Genomic DNA, 25,455 nt, shown 5'->3' with positions numbered 1-25,455 from the left:
AAGCCCACTTCATACCATGTTCCAAATTACCCTCGGCCAAAAAACTGGCTGCTTTGCTTATGCAGCATGTAGTACGTTTACATTCTTTCCCTGATAAGGTAATATCTGACCGAGGATCACAATTTGTGGCCAAATTCTGGAAGGAATTGATGCAAGTGGCGGGGATAGAACAGGGATTGAGTTCGGCCTATCATCTCAAGACTGATGGACAAACCGAAAGGGTTAATCAGGTGTTGCAGCAATTTTTAAGGTGTTACATCAATTATCAGCAGAGTGATTGGACTGATTTTTTGGTTTTCGTAGAATATTGTTACAATAACGGTGTCCATAGCTCCACGGGAGGACCCCCTTTTAAAATTGCTCAGGGGTTCAAAGGCAAAGTGATGCTCTTTATAAGTAACCCAACTCCAACCAAAGGGGGGGGGCCTGACTGAATGGTGGACTAAGCTAACCAGCCAGTGGGAGGTGATTAAGCAAACGTTGATCAAAGCCAAGGAGGACTACAAGAAGCAAGCTGTTCAAAAACGCTCCCCCTGAGAACTGAAAGTGTCCACGTTTCTACTAAAAATCTGCGTGCGGGGGGGGGGACCGAGTAAACAGCTAAGGTGGAAATATTTGGAGCCTTTTGAGGTCCTCAGAGTGATAGATGATGTGACTGTGGAACTTAAATTGCCAAAGAACTTAAAACATGTCCACCCTGTGTTTCATTTCAGCCTCCTGAAGAAAGCACCGCTACCTGATGTGTGGCACTCAGAACCTGGGATTCCGCCCCCCCCCCCCCATCATGGACGGGCAACCTCACCATGAAGTGGAGGCTATTTTGGACTCTAGATTGAAAAGTGGAGAGCTGTATCATTTAATTCAATGGATTCATTTTGACAAGAGTAATATAGAACGGGTTAAGTCTTCTGAGAGCCAGTTTGGTGTAGTGGTTAAAAGCACAGGACTCTAATCTGGAGAACTGGGTTTGATTCCCCACTCCTCCACTTGAAGCCAGCTGGGTGACCTTGGGCTAGTCACAGCTTCTCAGAGCTCTCTCAGCCCCATCCGCCTCACAGGGTGTTTTGTTGTGGGGATAATAATGCAGAACCGGAAGAGCACGCAGGCTCAAGGAAGTTCAAGGTACAATCAATGAGTACAATGTAATAAATAAGTTCCAAAGTACGATCAATGAGTACAGTGTAATAAGTTGTAATTAGACTGTAGTGATTATACTCATATAGTCCCAAAATTTACTACAATACAATGCCCAATAAATAGACTGGTGAATAACAGAATCAATTCTTTCCCCGGTTCAAGATGACCGTCATAAGTATATATATACCCAGTGTCCAAAAAATGTTCAGTAATAGCAGCAATGCCACAATCTAGTAACGGTGGCTGTTAATTTCACTAGAAGCAGTATCCACGGCGACAAGTTCAACCGGTCTCTTTCACTTTGCTCGTTTCAGCCCACTTCCTTCTTCAGGCCGTTATTTCTATGATAAACCATAATGTGGTAAGCTGCTAATAAGAACCTAGCCATATCGACATATAACAAAATTTTACAATGTACTTGCCCTCATCTCTTCCTCCGCTGTTGCGACCTCCAGTATTGAAATAAGAAAGACGCAGTGGAACGGGTACTTAATTACTTCCCATATCCACTTATATAGTAATCCATTCAAACATCCCATCAATACTTAAAGGAATCAGTTTCAACTTACAAATACCTAAGGCAGCATTTAAAGAGACATCCCACTAATTAATACATCCTTATTACATAAATATCGTTCAATAAATATTACCATTGTTCAATACATCATGTCTGAATTTCCTAAAACCTCATAAACCTAAGGCAGCATTTAAAGAGACACCCCTCTAATTAATACGTCCTCAGTGCGTGATTACCATTCGATAATCTCGTTCAATAAATATTTCCATTGTTCAATAATTATCATTCAATAAATATACCATTTCAATAAATACTAGCTGAATTTCCTAAAATCTCGTGGGCGTGCCCTACAAAAATACTCAGATCTAAAATCATAAAAATACTGAGTAGTCCAATTCATTATTTAAACCTGCCGGTATCAAGGTGTTAAGTCTAAATATCCACCGTGCTTCCGCCTGTAATAGACGCCTGTTAGCATAGCCTGGGTTGTCAACAATCTCTAAAACTGTAAACTTCAACTCTCTCTCATTCTTATGATACCTTTGGAAATGCTGCGATAAAGGTGCTTCCTGATTCTGAGTCCTAATTTTAGAAATGTGTTCTTGGACCCTCAATCTGACCGGGCGCGATGTACTCCCCACGTATAATAAAGTGCAAGTGCATTGAATGAGGTAAACCACGTTGTTAGAGGCACACGTTGAAAAATCGGAACGGACCAGCATGTCTCGTAAGCTTGGACGTCGTGGTGTTTAAACGGACGGACGCCCAGTTAGGCGTTAGACCTTTTAGAAAGCTGACGGACCGGGCAGCATATTTGGATTACTCCTCTTATCATCGGTTAAATTTGAAGAATAATATACCTTTTAGCCAGTTCCTACGTATTAAGAGGAATGCATCTCAAACACAAGATTTCTTGCATGAGGCTAGAAACATGACTGCCGCCTTTAGAGCGCGGGGCTATCCGAATCATGTGATTGCACAAGCAAGGACACGAGCGGAGGCAATTCCACGCACTGACCTCTTGAAATATAAGGCCCGTGGTGAGCAGCTTGGGAACAGTATTACATGGGCGATGGACTTTACACCTTTGGCAGGGTCTATTGCAGGCATTATTAAAAGGAACTGGCACGTTCTGCGGGACATCCCGGGGTGCGTTCTCCCCCCACGCATTGGATTCAGACGAACCAGAAGCTTACGAGACATGCTGGTCCGTTCCGATTTAAAAACTCAGGAAACTGCTTGTAATTTGCCGCAGGGTCATTTTCCCTGCGGCCATTGCAACATCTGCCCTTTGAGCATCGACCTTAAAAACATATTACATCCGAGAACTGGCCGCCCATTGTTCTCCAAACATTTTTCAACGTGTGCCTCTAACAACGTGTCACCAGTCTATTTATTGGGCATTGTATTGTAGTAAATTTTGGGACTATATGAGTATAATCACTACAGTCTAATTACAACTTATTACACTGTACTCATTGATCGTACTTTGGAACTTATTTATTACATTGTACTCATTGATTGTACCTTGAACTTCCTTGAGCCTGCGTGCTCTTTCGGTTCTGCATAATTTAGGAAGTAGTTCCCTCTTAGTTTTTGGTGGGGATAATAATGACATACTTTGTAAACCGCTCTGAGTGGGTGTTAAGTCATCCTGAAGGGTGGTATATAAATCAAATATTGTTGTTGTTGTTGTTGTTGTTGTTGTTGTTGTTGTTGTTGTTGTTGTTATGTTAATGCCCCTAGGTTGGTGTGCCAGTTTCACAGAAAGTATCTGGATAAGCCAAGGGCTGGATAATTCTTTATGGGGGGGGCAGAATGTCAGATATGCCTTCAGCATGTCTGCCATGCTTCAAGTGTATTGTGATGTAGTATTGTGCTGTAGTGCCTCTGAGTCTGTGCAGAATGGAACCAGAGGTCTGTTGCCTTGTTACTAACTGCTTCCAGGCAAGGTGTTTTGGTCACAAGTTCCTGCTGAAGCCCAAGAACCTGACCTTGGACTTAACACAGAGACTGAGCAGAGCTCTTTCCTCCCCCTCCCTTCTTCCCAGGCGATGCGTGCCAAAACTTCTAAAGGCCTCTCCTTCCCACTGGAGACACTGACCTATAATTGATCCTGTTTTACTACTTTTAAGCATTCCAGTCAATTCCATTGTTACAGCATCTTGATACATGTATCTTCCCTTAATAAAAACATCTTTGGGCCACATGTCTGCCCTCGGAACATGAAACCAACTTGGCCAACTAAGTCTGGGTTCAAGCCAGCCCGGAAGAACTCCATCTTCACCGACTCATTCCAGTCTCGCACCTTGGCTGCATGTGCCTGGAAATCCGCTGCAAACTCTCACACCGACTGATTCCCTTGCCTTATGCGCTTCAGCTTGGTCCTTGCCCTCTCTTCCTCGAGGGGGTCTTCGTACTGCACTTTAAAGTGCGTGCAGGAAGGCTTTCACACTCTGAAGTTCTGGTGCTCTGGCTGTGTAGAGAGTAACATATTTTGCTGCCACTCCCCGCAACTGGGAGCTCAGGTAACTCACCAAGCTGGCTTCATTGGGGAAGGTGTGGCCCCATTCTGTCAGGAACTCTGCCATTTGCACTAGGAAGTGCCCCAACTCTTCAGGGTCCCCTTCAAAGCGAGCTTCCAGCTTGCATAACCTCAACGGCTGGTGGAATTGGGGTCCCAGTACTCCTCCCAGTGGTGGTAATGGGACTCCTCCAAGAGGCCCTCAGCCTGGGGGTACAGGTAGAATCTGTGGCTGCACTGGCACTTGGGCTCCTTGCCCACCTGGGGGTGGGGGATGTCGCTGTTCCCCCTGTCGTGGGGCTGCTCGATCAGACAGGCTCCCCGGTTCACTGGCTGATCCAGCTGGAGGGTCACTCGCAGGAAGTCCTGGAAGTTTCACATTAACACACCTCATGCCACACCTCGTCTCCCCCACTTCAGCCCGAAGCTCTTGTACTGCTTCACCGGAGATTGTTCCCAGCAACTCCTCCAACTCTAGTTCCTTGTCCAGACCCCCCTCTCCCTCAAGGAGGTCCTCTCCCTGGCAAAGACTCTGTTTAAACAGGAGACTCTGGCCTAATCCACACTTCCTTTTTGTTTCCTCACCTTTTTTGCAACCACAGCTCTGTTCAAGCAGATACACGCTTTCCCATTCCGTGTGTTCCCCGCCATCACTGCGCCACAATTGCACCTCCTTTCCATACCCCGTGATAATGGCGGAAATCTTGTTTTTGCCAGGCCCTTTATTTTTTTTAAAAAAGGGCTTTCATAGCGCATTTGCACAATAAAGAAAGGTTGGTATACCACAAAACCTACTTTAGTGAGCAGCGGTTTGCACGGGAAAAGAAACAGATGATGGTCCCTTATCTTACCATCAGTTACTTTCCGCTCAGCTTTGAATGGAACCTGGCTCCCCCCTATAAATACTCTGGCTTTTCCCTGGCTCTGCCTACATAAGAGTCGGAATATCGGTATAGCGCAAAATTAAGGTTTTTTTTTTTTTAAAAAAAGAAGTGACGTGCGCCGTCAACGCTGATGACGAAGGAACTGCCCACTATAACACTTTACTCAGTGGAGTGTGGAGAACTGATTGCGCCATGAAGACGCACTGGGAGGGTGAATGTGATGATGCACAGCATGGTAGCAGAATGAACCCAACTGCCATGACTGCGCAAAATAAGTGGATGGTGAGTGCGTGTGGATTTGGCCTCTGTTGACGATCCAGCATGTCCATTCCCCTCCTGGCCAATGCCTCTCGAGGGATCCATCCCTGTGGGGTTCCTTCAAACAACCTCTGGAAGCTGAGATCACTCCTGGGGAGACAGAAGCAGGACAGTGCCCCTCCTTCAACCAACACACTCACACTGGGCCCATGCTCATCCATGGGGTCTTCAGATTTTCCCTCTGTCGGCCCTGTAGCACTGGTATCCTCTCCCCCTTCTGCTGCAATGGCTCAGGTGTCAGGATTCAACTGTTGCTCAGGTCCAAGGATCAGAGGGCAGGGATTCCTGGCAATCTGTAAGGAGCTGCCAAGTGATTCTCAAAGACTTCACTGCGTGAGTCCAGGAACTGCACGAGTTAAACCACTTTATTGATAAGCTACTAGAATCATGTCCCTACTGCATTCCTTGCCAGGAATGGAGTTTCTCTACAAGCACGTAACATATATAGGATTCTAAGCACAGCCTAATCCCCAGAGTCCCCATCCCTTTCAGGAAACAGCTAGCTAAGTTCAACAGATGAGCAGCAGCACAAAGCAGAGATGGTGTTGGAAACTTCTAGGCTGTGAGGCACTGCTTCCCGGGCTAAAGAGAAAACACACAGATAACAGCAGAGCAGCCCCCTCCCTTGCAGACGTCCACATTCCAGTCAGGGAACAGCTTCAGCCCCCATAATCAGAGTCAAACAGTACCCAGCGCCTTGCAGAGTATGACTGGTGACATCCTGACAGTACGTTTCCATTTTCTGGCGCAAGTTACTGGTTGATATTTATGGTAAGGACTAAAAATGTCATTAACCATTGCCATTTGTTTTTATATTTTACTGTGAATTGATCTATGCTGTTTTATTTGGTGAAGAAGGTCCTCCAAATACCTTGTGCTGATAGAAAAAACACAAGTGCCAGATGCAGGGCCGCGGGCCACATTGGCTGCCTTTCCCTTAGACTTTGGTGTTTGCAGATCTAGACTTTTCAACTTGTGGGCTTCAAGCAGAAATATTTGCCCTCAGAGGTGAGACAAGAAAACCCCCACCCCAACCAACCCATCGTTCTGGTCCTGCTCACATTAAGGTCTCAGATTTCTCAAAGAGGGGTGGGAAATGGGAATCCAGACATCTAGGTGTCTTGTATAGAAGCTAATAAAACTGGGCTGGTGGATTGAAGATGGAGAACTCTGGGGACCATTTAGAGGTATCCATCATATAAATGAGGAGGCGGAGGAAGTCTGGATGATAGTAACCCCATATTAAAAAATTCTGCCTTGTCAACAGGCAAAGCACAACATGGTGGAAATCAGCCGACATTTGTAGAACTGTGAAACCAGATGTCTCCAAGTAATAACTGTTGCACAAGAACAAGGTGAATGGGAAGAGAGAGAAAGGGGAACAAGGTCGTATTCTTCCAGGAGTCTTGCACCCAGCATTCTGCAGCCATGGTTTCGATTAAAACACCCTCCACCAAAGATGGTTCCTATTAAAGGGGTGGCCAGCTGCAACACTGTGTTTGAAGAACACTTATGCCTTTCTAGCAAGCAACATCTGGAGCAAAATTCTGGAAGCCAATTGTTGATTGCAGGCTTATCATGTCCCCCTACCATTTTTATTTTCTTAGCTCTCCAGGAAAGAAAGTGTCTATGGGAGGGAATGAGTTTTCTCTGAAATTTCATGAAAAATTCGATTTGAAGCAAATTTTGGCAAAATTGGGCTGTTTGAGGGACACAAAAAAGTGTCCTGATAAGGTTAGTAACATTACTTCAGTGTGTATCTGGGGTATCATTGGATTGCTCCAAAAACTGAACTTTAAAGTGACTCTGCTGGTATATCCTTAGGCAAAAGAACAGAGGATACAAAAAGATTTTTTATAAAAATAGTGGAATTTCAAGGGAATGGGAGAGAATTTAAATATCCCAAATGCCACAAATGCAAGAGAGCCAAAAGACGGCCTCTTTCCTTGTCCCTTACCCCCTGCTTGGCACAAAAGCCGAAGACTGAGAGAACTGGCACAGCTGCTGCAAAGTCCCTCATTCAAATCTTGCCTTGGACACGAACTCACCAGGTCCAGATGGTGATCAGAACCCTAACTGCTTCTCCCCACAGCTGATTTTAATTTTCTTTAATTTTCTTTAATTTTCTGGGAGGTATGGTGGTGGGACACGCATGAGGAATGGAAGGCCACGGAGACGTGGTAGGGCTCGGTGTCCTTCAAATCTGCGTCCCATCCCGAGGAATGCTGGTGGTGGGGCTAGAAAGACAAACTGCCTCCCTCCAACACTGCTGTTGTGCAACGGCAGGTCCATTAATAATAAGACCAGAACACTGCAGGATTTTTTTGCGGTGAAAAATGTGGACCTGGTGTGCGTGACTGAGACCTGGGTGAGGGATGGTGAAATGGTCACCCTGAAAGAACTGCCCCCCCTCCCGGGGTTCTCGGTCCTTCATCAGTCTTGGAGGGAGGGGAGGGCGGCAATTCTCATCCAAGAGTCTTTCTCCTTGAGGCCACTCCCCGCACCAAAGATCGCTGGCATTGATTGTGTGGGCCTGATGTGGGATGCTGATGAGAGTTTGGTTATCGGTCTGGTGTACCGACTGCCTAGCGCACCAGCAACTACCCTGTCGAAGGTGGGTGGCGGGGTGGGCTTTGGAGCACCCTAGGCTATTCATCTTGGGTGACTTCAATGTCCATGTTGATGATGCCTCCTCCTCACAGGCTCTGGACCTAGTGACATCCTTGCCAGCACTAGGGCTCTCCCAATTTGTTTCAGCTCCCACGCATCAAGCAGGCCACACGCTGGATTTGATCTTTGGTGTGGGGCTTCAGGTGGACCTTGATTCCATTAAAGGAGTGCGGATAGGCTGAGGGCCCCATTGGAGGTAATTATTAATTCATCATTGAGCTCTGGGGCTTTTCCCAGGGTGTTGAAAGAAGCCGTAGTGAGGCCTCTTCTGAAAAAACCAGCTTTAGACCCCACTGATCCGTCCAGTTATCGCTCAGTCTTGAACCTCCCGTTTCTGGGTAAGGTGATTGAACGGGCAGTGGTGGAGCAGCTGCAAGTCTTCCTGGAAGACACATCAATCCTGGACCCATTCCAGTCCGGCTTCCGTCTGGGTCATGGGACTGAGACAGTGCTGGTCGCCCTCACAGACGATCTCTGTAGGCAGCTGAATCTGGGCGGGTTGGTGCTGCTGCTGTTGCTAGATCTCTCGGCAGTGTTCCACAGGGTCGACTATGAACTGTTGACCCACTGCCTCACCAATGTGGGGATTCGAGGGACTGCCTTGCAGTGGTTCGTCTCTTTCCTCCATGGTCAGGGACAGAGGGTGGCGTTTGGGGGGAGGCTATCAGTACGCCAACCCTTGGTGTGCAGTGTCCCACAGGGGGCAATACTCTCCCCTCTGTTATTCAATCTTTATATGCACCCCCTCGCCCAGCTGGTATGGAGTTTTGGACTGGGTTGCCACCAATATGCAAATGTCACCCAGTTGTATCTGCTGATGGATAAGGCCCTAGGGAGGCTCGACTGGCCTCGACCAGGGCCAGGGCATTTTCGGTCCTGGCCCCAACCTGGTGGAACTCTCTGTCAGAGGATACTTGGGCCCGCCAGGACCTTGTGTCCTTTCGGCGGGCCTGTAAGACAGAGATGTTCCGCCAGGCATTTGGCTGAAGCCAGTATTCAGACCCACCGATTGGCATCTCTGCCTGTCTCCTATTCGTGGGGGGCTATATGAGTCATCTGCCCCAACTCACGTCTTCACCCCCCTCTTCCCCTTATGGTTGGCAGGGAAGGGTGGAGGGAATCCCATCCTGGGATATTAGGAATGTGGTGCAGAGTTTGTTTTTATGCTACTAAATCCGGCTTTTATTATTATTCGATGTACTATTTTATGAATGTGCTTTTATATATGTGTTGTAATCCGCCCTGAGCCTGTTCGTGGAGAGGGCAGACTATAAATTTTAACAATAACCAGGGCTTTTTTTTCAGCGGGAACGCGGGGGAACTGAGTTCCGGAACCTCTTGAAAATGGCCACATGGCTGGTGGCCCCGCCCCCTGATCTCCAGACAGAGGGGAGTTGAGATTGCCCTCCGTGCCGCTCCAGCAGTGCGGGCAATCTAAACTCCCTTCTGCCTGGAGATCAGGGGGCAGGGCCACCAGCCATGAGACCATTTTCTCCGAGGGCAACCCACTGAGTTCCACCACCTCTTTTCCCAGAAAAAAGCCCCGACAATAACAATAACAACAACAACAATAATAATAAGCGCTCACCAAAAGCAAGTGAAAAAGAAGGAAAACTACACTTTTCACTGCAATTTCATTCAAAATACAATTTGAAGCATATTTGGGCAAATTTTAATCCCAGATCTTCTCTACTAATTCTGACTACAAACACAGAGATATTTTTAAGTTATAGTGAAGAAGGGGGGAATGATCAACTACGAAGTCTGAATCCAAACAGGCTGAATTGGTCTGTGTAAGTTGTCCCCCCTCCCAGCTGAACGCAGCCCACCAGAGGTGGCCTATCAGTGGCTCAAGGAACCACCTGTTTGGGCTGCCTGTACAAGACCGCCAAACAGAGGTTGTAGCAGAAAGCAGGCCATGATAAACCAGCAGTCAATTTTTGTCTCTACTGCCAAACCGGTTAAGTCCCCAAGAAGGGCAGAAATGACAGCATGAGCTTGCAACTATTGTGGTAGTGGAGGGTGGGGTGGGGTGGAAGTTTTTAACCCATTCCTCACCTGCCAATGTATGTCTTCTCCCCAGCCAGATCAGAGACCAAAGGTTAGCATGGCTGGGAGGAAAATAGCCTAGGAGGAAGAGAAGTGTGGGGGGGTTGGGGGTGGGGAGAGAATTAGCATGTGGGGAAAGCATTCCTCTCTTACCAGTTCTCCCCTGGGAACACTTCCTCATTCACCACCAGGACACATTGACTTTGCTGAATGTGCAATTCATTTCTCAATGCAGACAGTCCCACAATGACACACTTTTATGCTGGATTAAACTGCTGCTGTCGGACACTGCTGTTCAACAGTTCATACTGCCTACTCTCTTCTGGCAGCGGAGGAGTTAAAACTATAAAACCCAGCCTGGGGCACTGTAAGGCCCCAGAAAGCGGCTTACAGACAACAAGAGGAAATGGCTGTTGGGGACCCAGAGTGGAACGGCATCGCATTAGGAAACACGCCTAGGCATGCTAGCTTATGTTAAATTAGGTGTAAAATTGACATTCACAATCAGCCTGTTGCTGCACATGTCATGGGGAGGAGGAGAAAGCAAGTCTTCTCTTTGGGCCGCATGTCTGCCCTCGGAACATGATACCAAGATCGAAACAGCTGCTCAGGCCTTGCCGTAATGCTCAAGCTGAAACGCTCGGACCAGTAATGCAAAATTAATGCACAGATGTTCCAAATGAGCAACGGCTGGCCTGCTTCACATGCTCACTGGCAGTTTGGGAATGCATTTCCCTTGGTTATGGTCACTCTGCAGTTGCAGAAGCTTCTTGTGGGTCTTGTGGGAATTGATGTTTCTCAGGGGACCCAAATGAGTCTTCAATAAACTGCAGTTGTGGAGGAGGGGGCGGTAAGCTTGTTTTTTTAAAAAATAAATAAATAGTGCTTTGGAGCAAGTTTTCAGAAAAGAAAGGGGCTTGAGGATAGTTATTCTCCCTTGTCAGAGTATTTTTTAAAAGCCATGCCCCTATATAGGCAGCTTTTGTTTCATGTTCAGCCCCTGGATCTCCCTTAAACCCAGGGGTCTATCCCCCTGCACCACTTCTGAACCCATTCTGGGCACTGCATACAGATTTTGCCTCCCAGATTCTGGCCAAAGATGAACATTTTGAGTTGGTACCAGAAAAGGAGCCCCGCAAGAAAGAACTGGAGTTTATGGGGGACCTTGCAATTAGTTGATGGCCCATAAAACTAACTCGGGAAGGTTATTTTAAAACATGTTTAAAAACATTGTTCAAAATGACAAAGTGTTATGACACTGAGAGATCTCTGTCTTTTGGTGCTACACCTCTGAAGATGCCAGCCACAGCTGCTGGCGAAACGTCAGGAACTACAATGCCAAGACCACGGCAATACAGCCCGGAAAACCCCCAACAACCATGTTATGAAAATTGTTGGGATTTTAACAAGTGTCCTATGTTCAGTTATGTTCAGTTTCATGAGTTGTTGTTGTTCTGTTTGATTAGTTAGTCAGCTAGTTTGCATAGGACCACTTGTAGCTGTGGAGTAAAAATTTCCATCATAGAAAGGGGAGTCTTTATTATGCTTAATGAAGAGATCTAGGACCAGGGCTTTTTTTCTAGGAAAGGAGGTGATGGAACTCAGTGGGTTGCCTTAGAAGAAAATGGTCACATGGCTGGTGGCCCCGCCCCCTGATCTCCAGACAGAGGGGAGTTGAGATTGCCCTCCACGCAGCTCAGCAGCACGGAGGGCAATCTCAACTCCCCTTTGTCTGGATATCAGGGGGCGGGGCCACCAGTCATGTGACCATTTTCAAGAGGTTCCGGAACTCCATTCCACCATGTTCCAGATGAAAAAAAGCCTTGTCTAGGACCATCTATTGGGTAACTAGCTTTATTTGGGGAAATTAACTTCTATCCCAAGGGTTTATTGCGATTTGTTCAGTTCTTGTTTTAAAACATGTTTAAATCTTTGTTTTAAAACATGTAAAATCTTTGTTCAGATTTTATTGTGTTCTAGTCTGACCATCAAGATGTCGGAATCAGTTAGCTATTCTTTATTTTTTCACCAAATGTTCCCTTTGTCCTAATACATAGTGAAGCATTTTTTCTAGAGCTAAAACACTGGCGTCTAGCTTCTTATATTTTACTGTGCATTAATGAATCTCTGCTAATTAAGTCTGTCATGTATGCCAGCATACCTGCCATGATTGTATTCTGCATTTTATCCTGGCAATGCTGTTTGCCAGAGTTATATGCTGTATTCTGTGTAGATCTGTGTGGATCATCTGAGAGTGTCTTAACTTCTGATATTAATCGCAGGAGAGCCAGTGGGCCCCTCCATTATCTGTTGAAAATATGTACTTTCACTTCTTCCAGCCAGTGTCCTTGAGGAGAGCTGCTAGCTGCGGAACATTGTAACTTTCCCAGAGACTGGGATATTTTCCTTTGTACTTCATGTAGTCTAAACTAATCTGTTCCCATGCAACCTCTTCGGGGTTTCGCGCCAGAATGTCAACAGACCCCGGAGGGTGGGAAGTTTCCCTATAATTGGTAATGCCTTTGAATTGTCACTTCTACCAATTGCCACCTTCGGGTGAATACCTGTACTGTATGGATCTCAACTGAATACTTCAACTGGAACACCTGTGTGTTAACTGTGGAGGGCTTGAGGGACCTAACTGCCACGGACTGACAAAGTCCAACAAAAATGTCAAAAATTAACCTTCATATCTGCTGGAATTTTGTTGCCATGAGAATATCTTCATTTGTGAAACTTTTGCATGTGCTAACACAAAAATTCTAGATTGAGATTTCTGGCATAACCATTTCAGACGACTGTAATGATTTTATCCCAACGTGCTTTGGTGCAGCCTGAGTTCTTTTGCACTGAGCACAAGTTATCCTAATGATTAATCTGACAGAGCTTCCTGAAAAAGCCCTTTTCTTCAAGCCTCAGACCTGAACTACCTTCAAGTTTCTCTTTCTCCCTGCATTCTTCTTTTGATCTGGTTGCCTGTGTGTTCCTTGTCGCTTTGCTTCGCATCTCTTCAGTCCCCAGCTTGTTTTTGGGTTAGGTTTTAATTCCAGCCAAACTGACAACTGTCCCTTCCCTCCCTGAAGGACTGCAAACTGTTTAATTCCCTGAACATTGCAAGCCATCACATCAACTCAGTCAATCAGAATCATCACCCTTGTTAGAATAACATAAGCAAAATGTCTCTGCCCTGAGGAACTTACACTCTAAATTAGAACCCTACCTACCAAATGTTCCTGGAATTCATTCTGTCATGTATACGGCCTACTTTTATCATCCTCCAGCTTCTCCATGCTCTTGGCTCATCACCAGCCTGTTTGTGGTTTTATTAATAATCAGAATGAACCAACACAGTTCTATCTCATTGGCATCTACAGGGACTCTTTTGCCACCTCATTCACACACAAGCTGTGAGAAGGGAAGGAGAGGAAGTGTTTGGGAGCAGTTCCATGACCCCAGTCTCACTTCTGCCTCATTAATTTTATGGTTTGACAACTTCACAAGCCAGTGGCTCCTGTTTGCTAGTGGAGGGCTAGATTGTGGAGCCTTCTCCCAGAAATAGCCTTGGTCTCTTGCCCTCACTTGGTGGGCATCTCTGGCTACAAGCCAGCAGGTGGAAGGAGTAGAAATCCAGGCACCTACCTTTCTCAGAAACTCATGCCATTCAACAGCAAATCAGAAGGTTCAAGGACAGATTGCAAGGGACGGTGGAGAACTACTGGATCGATTGATATTCCCACACACAGAAGTCCAGTATGTCATGAAGAGAGTTCTGTTTGCTTAAGGACAAATCTGATCATGCCACCGTTGGGCGACTACCCTATTGCACTTAGAGATGTGTGCTCAAACACCCACTGGATGGACTCAGTTTCTGTTTGCCAGCTGTAAGCAAGGAGCTGAGTGTTTGTCAGGCAGTTCAACTGTTTCTCTAGATATACACTGTTCTCTCCTCCATTTTAATCTCACAACAATCCTGTGAGGTATGGTAGGATAGGCTGAGAGACAGTCACTGGCCCAAGGTCACCCAGCAGCTTCAGTGGCAGAGGTGGGGTCCAAAGCTGGGTCTCCCAGATCCTAGGCCAACACTAATCACTACTCCATGTGGCCCAGCTGGAGCTCTATTCTCCCCCAGCTCTGTCATCTCTGTACAGTACTCCATAGACAATTGTTTCAATAAAGAGTAAGCAAACAATTCAGTCATATATAAACAGGGCTTTTTTTCAGGGGGAACGCAGGGGAACGGAGTTCCGGAACTTCTTGAAAATGGTCACATGGCTGGTGGCCCCGCCCCCTGATCTCCAGACAGAGGAGGGTTTAGATTGCCCTCCACGCTGCTGAGCGGCACGGAAGGCAATCTAAACTCCCCCCTGTCTGGAGATCAGGGAGCGGGGCCACCAGCCATGTGACCATTTTCTCCGAGGGCAACCGAGCGGTGCAGAGGGCAATCTCAACTCCCCTCTGTCTGGAGAGCAGGGGGCAGGGCCACCAGCCATGTGACCATTTTCTCCGCGGGCAACCCACTGAGTTCCACCACCTCTTTCCCCAGAAAAAAAGCCCTGCTTAAGTCAGATGCAAGACGGGACTCATGAGTGATCATGGTTGTTGAAAATGCAACAGTGCCTGCAGAACATGTTTGCTGCAGTGTCCTAGCATCCTTAACTACAATTGTGCAAATGAAGGCCCTGGATGCATTAAGGTTGGCAGTCAGCCGGTAATCTCAAAGCTTTATATGCTCATAAATTTTCTGGATAGGAATCCATTGCTAACCATTTCTTCAAAAGGTTATTCCATAAGGGAAGGCATTCTAGGATTTTTATACTCTTGTCACTCAAAATACTGTTTTTTAAAAATAAAATGTTATTATTGTTGGTTCCTTACACTGTCTTTTCATCATTGTATTTATCATGCTGAGGACTGAGTTGTGGTTCTAGTGTTGAGTACCGTAGATGGTTTTCTTGTTTTCTTGTAAATGGGAAAAGTTTGAAAAATAAAAAGTTTAAAAAATAAAAATAAAAAGTTGTATCAGGTTAGTGATTCAGGACTTTTCTTGGGACCCCTTCCTTTAACTTTTCAGCTCAGTTGATTCTTAAAATAAAAGATTTGGTTTTTGTTTCTTTCCTTGAGACGTCCTAAGGGTTAAGTAAGAAGAGTCCTCTTGGCTTCTCCAGTGGTTTCTGCAAAGGCTCATTACAGCTGAGCTGAGGCCACCACTAAATCTTGTGTGGTTGCAGAGGTTGTGGATGCTTTGGAATACTGGCGCCAGTCCCCAAAGAAGACCTCGCTTTTCCCGGGAGGGAAAATGTCGCTGCACACACGGAGCCTGGACAAGCAACATAAAGGGCGCAGGTGGGACATGTGAGGGTTGCTTTGGATAAATCATCCAGGTCTTGCAGTCATTCCGAGTATTGTGTCAATGGAAGCGTAAATATGCTGTCCTAAGCTGAAGGGATTTTTCTTAAACCTTCACATTATTTTATAGCAATAACTGATAGCAAAGTGATATTAAAAATATTCAAACTATTTTATGTTTATTCTGTGCCATTTGCTACTCTACGTCTCCCTCCCGCCCCCTCAGAATAAAACTTTTGCTCTTCTGTGATCTCAACCCCTCTTCCACACACAAAAGTTTCTACATAGATTGCTCCTGCTTTAGTTTGCAAGTTTATTTAATTTATTACATTTATTAAAGCATTTGTTTAATAAGCATTACTTTCTCCCCTCAAATATGGGCTCAAATTGGCATTGGGGCCAATTAGACCCCATTAAAATGAATGGAGGGAGAATGAAACACAGTAGAGCTCTGGTACTGGAATCTAAATAATCCCAAGATTGAAACCAATCATTTAACAAAAAATTAGCCACTATATGTTAGTGTTGTGTTAGGATTCAGATAAGGATATATTAAGCATCAGTTTTTGAAAAAATAAATCTACAGAAGATTTACTGATGGAGAAAAATGTGCCTGAACAAGGTATATCAGATTTCTTTGGATATGTTACGGAAAAAAGCAACGTCTCTGCTTCTGGCTGCTTAAAAGCAGAGGAGCAGAGCCAATTTCGAAAAGATGGTAACTCTTGGTCTGGTTTCTTTCCAGGTTGAAATGAAACGCTTTGGTTAGTTTTGTTTTTTAAAAACTGAGCCTAAACCAGGAATTGGCTGAAGAGGAGGCGTGGGCTGATGGTATCTGCTTTGGAGCGGACAAAAGGCGAGTTTGGTCCCTGAAGACCATCAGAGGATTGTGTTTCACTTCAGAAGGTACTCGGGTGGAATTTTTCTAAGCTTGCATAGTGTCTACGGTGCTGTGTCTTGGCTGGCCAAAACAGAAGGCAAAAAAGCCCATCAGGATATATTCCTGAGCACAGCGCTTGAGCAAATAAGTGGAACAGCTTCAAGGGGGAATGAAACCCTTGCAGTTTGATACCACCAGAATTCATGCACTTCTTACAAAGATCCAAAGGAATTAGCCGTGTTAGTCTGCAGCTGCAAAATAGTAGAGTCCAGTAGCCCCTTTAAGACTAAGCAACTTTATTGTAGCATAAGCTTTCGAGAACCACAGCTCTCTTCATCATCTGACAATGCATCTGACAAAGAGAGCTGTGATTCTTGAAAGCTTATGCTACAATAAAGTTGCTTAGTCTTAAAGGGGCTACTGGTCTCTTTACTATTTTTCATACGAAGAGGTGCTCCTTCATTTGGTGCCCTTGCAAAGAGGTCCTGCCATGAAGTCAAACGAGTCATTCTTAAGGGATCTGGGGCTCTCTTAAGCATGACAGAGTGTAGGACAGACTACTGCGAAGTTTCCCCGAGATGGGTCACCTGCTTCTGACGTTAAAAATAACTGGTCATCAGGGGGAGCCTGGGTAGATTTGTACTGCTCCAGAAAGTGGACCCTGATGGTTTTTATTGGGTGGGCAAGTCAGAACCTTGTGGGGGTGGAGTCAGGAGGTGGAGCTTGCTGAGCCCTGCTGATGCAGGGTGGAGCCCCGGGGGTTTCGTTGGCTCAAGTGGTGGAGTCTCGGAGGTTTTTTACAGCGGCAGGAGGCAGACCGTAGCAGATCACACACACACACACCCCAGCTCAAAACACTTAATTGAATTCAACAAAATACCAGACAATAAACTCTCCTCTGCAATCCCCATCCATTCGCACAAGAACTTGTATGGGAAAATCTGCCAGTGGGTTACCCATGTGCTCCATTTTAAACAATGAGAAGGGGGAAGCATTTGGGATTTCCTTTTCAAGGCTCAAAATATCTCAGGTCAACCCTGTTCTCTCTTTTTTATTATTATTATTATTATGGAACTGTCCCCCTTGGATTTGTTTTACAAAACAGCCTACATTTTCCAATGACCTCATGCTAACAAGCATGCATTTGAAGGGTTATGTTTATTGTACTTTGGGGCATTCCCCATCGCTGGCTTCTTTCTTACCATTTTATCTTTCTGCCTTCTCCCTTCCTTCTCCCTTCCAATGGCTGTGCTCATTTTAAATTTTTTGTGTTGCAAGGGAATTATTTACAACTGCTCTTTTCCTGAGTGCAGTCCAATTTGGGCAGAATGAATGCCATTAAAGCCCAGTTCACACACAAAGGTGTGAGGCCAAAGGGTGGCCTGCATGTGTGAATGGACCATTGCAGCTATGCTTGTGTAGATCCAGCTGGTGTACCATCTCAAAGCCTTCCAAGGGCGGCATTCAGAGTTCGGTTCCCTCCCACCATTTATCTTCATATCAACCCTGTGAGGTAGAATAAGCTGAGACTGTTGAGCTCCATGGCTACGTGGAGATTTGGACTGAGACCTCCCTGGCCCAACAGTTGAAGCAATGCTCCATACTGTCATGCCTAATAAAACTAAACTAATTTAAACAGTAAAACTGTGCTGGCAGGGGGAGGAAAGTTTTAAGATCAGCCTCTTTTAAAGCTATAGCAAAGATTTTCTGCTACCGAACCCTCCTATAGTCGATCAGATTTTGCTCCGGTCTTCTCCTGGCCATATAACATTTTATCAGGAACTTTTTTATCACCTTGGGGGAGCAACCGGAAATAGTAAAGTCTGCAAGAAGCTCTGCCACATGACTCTGGCCTTGGAAAGCAGAGAGAGAGGGAAATTGCTCCCCAAGAGAAGAGTGAAGAGAAAACCGGTGAACCTCCTAGGCGTTGAGCTGGCCATCGCTTTGAGCGGAATAATTCCCAGGCAGCATCACCATTTCGAGAGCCACCAAACAGATGCTGTGCTGACGCTCGCCAGTGAGGGAGAGATGTGGGAGGACTCCAATGGGAGGGGCCACAAGATTAATCTCTGGCTCCGTTCTTCCCCTCCCAAACTCCTTCCTGTATGAGATCAATCTTGAATTTTGTTTTGCTCATGGCAGGCAAGAACTTCTCCACTTTCTCTCCCTTGTGGCTAAGGGAATGCCCGGCATAATTAATTTTGACTTACAGAAGCTGTATTAAATTGGATAGGAACTGGTGAAAATAGGATTATGGCTGGAATGTTGCCAAGGGCAAAGGGAATTAAAGAGCCTTGAAGACGGGGGTCAAGGGGGGCAGATAGTTGCTTTGCTCAGGAATTGCGACATGTCTGAAATTGCAGCTGCATCGGCAACAGGAAAGTGATGCAAAAGAGCCGTGCTGTGCCTCAGGAAGTCCCTGGTTCAGATCTCACCGCTGGGCTCAAAAGATAGCTGTAAGCAAGCTCTTGTGCCTCATCCTAGACCACCCACCCACCCACCCTTTATAATATATCCTCTAACATGGGAAGACTAGTCTCATGGCGGGCTTCAGTTGTTTAGAAAAATGAGCAATTTGTGGTGATGTGCTTACATCATTAGAGGGATGCGCTGTAGGATTGCCAGATGGCCTATGGGGAGATACAAACCCAAAGATCTCTCTCTGTGTGTAGGGGGGGCTACTCACTGCAGGGTTGATCTTCGTCTTGCGTGCATGTGCTCCTGGCCCCAGCGTGATGATGTCACTTCCAGAAGTGACATCATCACACTGCCATCTGCAGCGGTCCCCCTCCCTGCCCAGCTTGCAGCCTCCACTTCTTACTCTTCCTTCCTTCCTCCTTCCCTTCCTTCCCTCCCTCCTCAGGCTTGCCTCCCTGGCCACCCCTTCATGCTGGGGTGGGGTGGGGTGGAGGGGAATGGCTCCTTAGCACATCTTGTATGTTCTGTCCCCTCCACTGAGGCAAAATGAAGGCTGTCCGGGGTCTGAGGCCCAGCCCCCAGACTTACTAGGAGGAGGGGACGGGAGACAGATGGGGAACACAGACGCCCCAACTGACACCCCTGGTCCGAAACTCAACAGCAACAGAGGGAGAGAGAGAAACACCAATGCCTCAGAGGGTCAGGCAGAGCAGGTGGAAGCCAGCTAGCTCTACCCTCCAGTGGGAGGCTAAGAGCCCAGGTAGGGAGAGTGGGGGCAGCCAGGAGGGGATCAGACCAGAGGGAGAAAGCCAGGAAGCAGGGACAGCCAGCCAGCAGCAAGACAGCCAGCAACCTTACCCGCAGTAGAGGAAGGGCAGCACAGGGCCACGCCCAGCCTGCAGGCAGGCTAGAAGGAATCAGCCAGAACCAGGTGGGACTGAAAGCAAAGCAACCACAGGTGTGGCTGCCTAGGACAGCCAAGGCTGTGGCTAGGGTGCTGGGGGTGTGGCTGGCAGGTGGAGCCAGGAATGGGTGAAGGGAAGTTCTCTCACAAGGTGGGGTGGTGAGTTAGGAGCAGGAAGGGGGAGAAGGAAGATGGTGTGGATTGTGTAGGAGCATGGTGGAGTTTGGTAGAGTGAGAGAGGAGCTGGAAGGAGGAAGACCAAGGAAGATGGAGGAGAGGAGGAAGACCAAGCCTGGAGGAGGCAAGGAGGTCAAAGGCTGTGGAAGGTGAGAATGAAGGGGAGGCAGCTGGGACTCCGTCAGGTTCAGCAGGCCTGTGAGTGGACTGAGAGGGAGCGAGGGGAATGTATACCCCCCCTCCTTCCACAGAGCGAGAAACTGTGTTGTCCCTGATGACCTCTCAGAGTCAGGATCAGGCGTGCCGGCTCCCGGCCTAGCGGTTCCCAGTGTAGAACCTGAAAAAAGCGCATTGACTGGCTCTCCCTCAGCCACTGACCTCCCCTTCCTCCCCTTTCCCTCCGACCTCTTCTCTTCCCTCTCCTCCACCCAGGTGTTTGGTATTTTCAGGACATTTTCCTCAGAAAGTCCAAGAAAATACTGGACTGTCCAAATGAAAACCAGACACCTGGCAACCCTATTGAGCACACAGCCAAGGCAGAAGTGACAGCTTCCCTGGGTTTAAACCCGGATCTGCTGACACCATTTTTAATTGATTTGTAGGTTTTTTTAGCACAGAGCTGTGAGGCCCCCTCCAGAACAGGCACACAGCAGGGCAGCCCTAGTCTAGTACAAGCAGGCTGGCTAAACAGCCAGCCTGCCTGAGGAAGATGCAGGTGACAGGCCTGTCCCTCTCCACGCCGCTCGGTGTGTAAGACGGACACGCTCTGCCTGCCCTCTGTCCCCTTGCCCAGCTTAACATTGAATCCACATGCAGGATGGGGAAGGCTCGGTCTCAGCGGCACTTCTTCTTTTATTCAATTCTTCTTCTTTTATTCAATTCTTCTTCTTTTATTCAATTTTTAGCCCACCCTCCCTGTGAGCGGGCTCAAGGCGGGTTACATCAGACATAAATACAATTTAAAATCACAATACAATCATACAGCTATAATTAGGCTTGCCATTTCCCTGCCCAGGGCGGGGGATTCCCTGCTCCCACCCCCACTGGTGTGTCCCCAGTGGCGCAGCACATCCCCGGGCGATGCAGTGTGCTCCTGCGCCCCACAGCAGGCCCATTTCGGCTGAATCAGGCCCTGCAGGGGGGCAATTCAGCCCTTTGGCGAGTGCAGGAGCGCTCCCAGGCCACCCTCTGACCCATGTGATGACATGACTTCCTGGAAGTGACATCATCACACCAGCTGGGAGTGTGTGCACGCGAAGAAGAGGGGAAGAAGGGAAGTAAGAGCCAGCATCCCGATCTCCCACTGGAAGAGTGTAGGGACCTGGCAACCCTAGCTATAATACACACAAAATTTACAGTCTGCAGTCTGTGATCCCCAAGATGGCGGTCCCCATCCTTAACATCCACCTCTGCTGATAGTACACCGGGGGGGGCGGGAGGGAAGGAGGGGGCAACATTCAAGTCGGATTGCAAAGGGCCAGGGAGCATGAAGGCAGGGTAGGCTTTAGAGCGCACGAGGATCAGGAGGTGTCGAGTCCGCCCTTCCTCCCAGCTCCTTTCAGTTTGGAAGGTTCACTAAATCCATTGCTGTCAGCACTCACAGGACCCTGTGTGAGGTCTGTAAGCTGGGCAGAATCTGTGCCTTCTTTGGGGTGCTTTCACAATGCACCTCCCCCTTTCTAGGATAGTTTTGTGCTCATGACTCACTCTGCGCTATTCCTGACCCACTCTGCTTTTCAAAAGAAGGAAATACAAGGCAGCTCATAATACATAATCTGTTCATTTTCATACACAGTGAGGATTGCCAAGTGACACCCCCAGGCCCAGCAAACAGCCCCGCCCTCTCTTGCGCCCTGAATATGTTTGATGGGTGTAGTTAACAGCAGTAGGTCTTGCTGGCTGGACTGCTGTCTTCCTCCTGTGGAAGGAGGCAAGAGCTGGAGGAAAGCTGTGGCTGCAGTGCGTGGAGGGCTGAGGGACAATACCCCTCCTCCTCCCTACACAGCACACTGGGGCGAGGCAGCAAGGCCATGCCTCCGGGCAAGCTGGCAGGCGAGGCCACACAATCAGGGCTGCTCCACTGCACTCCTGTTCTGGAGGGGGGGGGGTCTCACGGCTCCATGTTAAAAAACTGCAAATCAATTAAAATGGTGTCAGCAGCAGACATGAGTTTAAATTCAGGGGAGCCGTCACTTCTAGCCTGATCCTGAGTCGAAGCATCCATTATTCTTTGGTCGCCTTGAGCTGGGGTTCTGCGGACACCGGTCTCTTTGGTTTCTCTGTTAGTTGGGGAGACAAAGTCCACCTCGCCGATGTGGGGATACAAGGGACAGCACTACAGTGGCTTGTCTCCTTTCTCCACAGTCAGGGACAGAGGGTAGCGCTAGGGGAGAAGTTGTCATCCCGCCATCCACTAGTGTGTGGCATGCCGCAGGGGGCAATACTCTCCCTGTTACTGTTTAACATCTACATGTGCCCCCTTGCCCAGCTGGTGCGACGTTTCGGGCTTGGGTGTCATCAGTACGCCGATAACACCCAGCTGTATCTGTTGATGGACAGCCAGCCTGGATCGGCCCCGGATGTCCTGGAGCATGCTTTTGAAGCTGTGGCCGGGTGGTTGAGGCAGAGTCGGCTGAAGTTAAACCCCTCAAAGATGGAGATCCTGCACTTGAGTCACGGGATCGTGGTTCTGGGGGCCCGGCTTCTGACACTCGATGGGGTGGCACTTACACTGACTATGAGGGTTAGGAGCCTGGGGATGATCCTGGATGCCTCCTAGGAAATGGAGGCCCAGGTCACAGCGGTTGCCGGGTCGTTGTTCTTCCATCTCCGACAGACCAGACAGCTCGCCCCCTATCTTTCGACCCACGACTTAATTACAGTGGTCCGCTGTATCTGCGGGACCACCTCTCCCTATATGAGCCCTAGAGGATGCTTCGATCCAGCGACAAACTGCTGTAAATGGTCCCTGGAACGCTCTATCTAGGGACCAGGGACCAGCCGGATTTGCTATCCTTCCGCCGGGCCTGCAAGACGGAGCTGTTCCACCAGGCATACTGTTGACATGGGCTGGGCCTCCCCGCCGGCCGACTAGAAAAGAACGTGCCCCCCTACTGGAAGCATTTACTAACCAGCTTCGTTAAATATTTTTGGAGATGTTTGGGTGGTGGTTTTTGGAGACGTCTGCTGCTGTATGTTTTTTAAACGTTTATATGGTTTTATTGGTTTTAAAGCTATTTGTATTTTAAATTATTATACCGCTTGTAATCCGCCCTGAGCCTGCTGATGCGGGGAGGGCGGAATATAAATTGAATTAATTAATCGATCGATCGATTGATTAAATAAGCCTGCAAAAGAGGTGAGGAGATAGGATCCCATGCATCAAAATCTGAAGAGGACCAGAACTTCTTCTCTGCTGCTCTCATGGGCTTCACTTCCAGGAAAACAGATTTAGGTCAGGGCCGTATTAACCCATGGCTTTCAGGTATTTTGGGCCCCCTCTGGCACTTCAATCTTTCACCCCGCTACAGCTGACAGCCTGACACTGGTACAGTAGATACTAGACCACAGTACATATCTCTATATCCATTTTGAGGGTCTCCCAAAGAATTCTATTCATAATTTTAAAAAAAAATTATTGCATGAGTAGAACTCTTCAGGAAAGCACATTTTGGGGGTATAATTGTTCAATACTGTAATATTTTGAAGAGAATAAAATGTTTATTATTTATTAAAATATATAATTTAAGGATAATTTTTTTAATATAAGAGACAATTTGTTTCCTTTCAATAAGGAAGCAGTTAATTGTTCATAGAGGTTACATAAGAGAATCAATTAATTGTTATTGATGTGGGGGTGTGCCTCAGCAAAAAAAACCCTGATGGGCCCCTAGTCCCTGCGGGGCCACTAGGCTTCGGCCTAGTCAGCCTCATGGATCATACAGCCCTGATTGAGGTGGAACCTTAGGAGAAACTTTCTGGCAGCAAGAGCCATTCGACAGAGGGATCAGCTTCCAGAGTGGGAAGAGCTCTTCTGCAACGGAGGTCTTCAAGCAAAGTCTGGACAGTCATTCGTTGGACATGCTCTAGCTTTCCTGCACTAGATTGGTAGTGGGGGGGGGGGGAGGCTGGACTAGATGGCCTCTAAACAGCCTAGGGTTGCCAACCTTCAGGTAGGACTTGGAGAGCTCCAGGAATTACAGCTGATCTCCAAATGAGAGAGACCAGTTTCCCTGGAGAAAATGGCTGCTTTGGAGGCTGGACTGTATGGTATTATACCACACTAAGGCCCTTTCCCTCCCCAAACTCCATCCCCCGACTCTTCCCCCAAATCTCCAAGAATTTTCCAAACTGGAGTTGGGAAATTTAAAACAGCCTCTTCCAACTCTTGGATTCTGTAAGTATATTAGCAAATTGGAGGGGATTAGAGGTGGAGGAAGCCCACACATTTTGTGTGATGCTGAGGACACCTTCAGCAAGAGGCAACATTATTCAGCCCTGCTAAGGAAACATTTGCTGAAGATGTGGCACAGTCTCCTCTCAGCCTGATGGCTTTTCTCTACCGGGGTGGGCAGTCCATGTCCTCCTGTTGCTCTTCAGCTGCTAATGGGATTATTTCTATTTTGTTACTGTATAATGCAGGTTATTACATCACTTCTCAGTCTTTGAAAGATCAAAGATGAAACCTGGCAGCTCTTTTCGAACAGAGTTTCCTTTATATTTCAACCCACCTGAGCAATCATGCGTGTTCAAGGCTGGCAGAGCAATTGGCAAAAAGCATCCCAGGGGATCCACAGAGAATGAGGGTAATTAGAGCAGGGAGCTCAGCCTCCAAATCTGAGAGACAGAGGCTTTCTTGAAAGCAGCTTTATTACTGGGAAAGGGCGGGCAAGCCAAAGCTGCGGGTGCTTTGCCAGGGAATTCAAGGGGCCCGTCCAAAAGGTTGCCAGATTCTGTAACTTAACTATGTAAGTATGTATTGCAGACTAGAAAAAAATGGCTTTAGGAATGCCTGCTTTCCTTCCATTGGCTGAGCACCTGCGGTGTCTTGGAATCTTCATAAGCATTCGAGCTAAGGAAGTTGGGGAACAGTCAGTGAGGGAATGCTGGAAAATAACCTCAACTGCTGTGAGGAAAAGGAAAGGTTATTTTGACTGGGGACAGCTGAAGGAAAGGGGAGCGACTGGTTGTTGAAGCAGAAAGAATCACTGAAGGATGGAATTAAGCTTTGACTTGCGTGAAATTTGCTTTCAAGAAGGATAGGTTGTCAGTTATGATGATAGCTCCATGGAACATCCATGTTCAGAAGCAGTCTACCCTTTTAATAACATACACTTAGAACCAATGTCATTAAGAAGGTTATCTTCCCGCTTTCCTGATGATCTTCTCAGAGGCAACTGGCTGGCTAGTGATAGGGAAAGGATGCCCAGGGCTACCAAGAGCCCTGTAGGAAGACCCCCCCCCCCACACACACACACTTGTCTTTTGCATGGTTCTTACTGTGCTGAGGGGTGTGGGCATGCTGTCCCACATGCTGCTGATTGGCTGAACTGGAAACGATGTCCCTTCTTTGTTTACCCCTTCCCTTAGTTGATCCAGGACTCTCTCCTCCCCTTCGCAAGCAGCAGCCAG

Source organism: Eublepharis macularius, chromosome 12 (genome assembly GCF_028583425.1).
Source record: "Eublepharis macularius isolate TG4126 chromosome 12, MPM_Emac_v1.0, whole genome shotgun sequence".
Classification (NCBI taxonomy): domain Eukaryota; kingdom Metazoa; phylum Chordata; class Lepidosauria; order Squamata; family Eublepharidae; genus Eublepharis; species Eublepharis macularius.
This window is presented reverse-complemented; position numbering follows the sequence as displayed.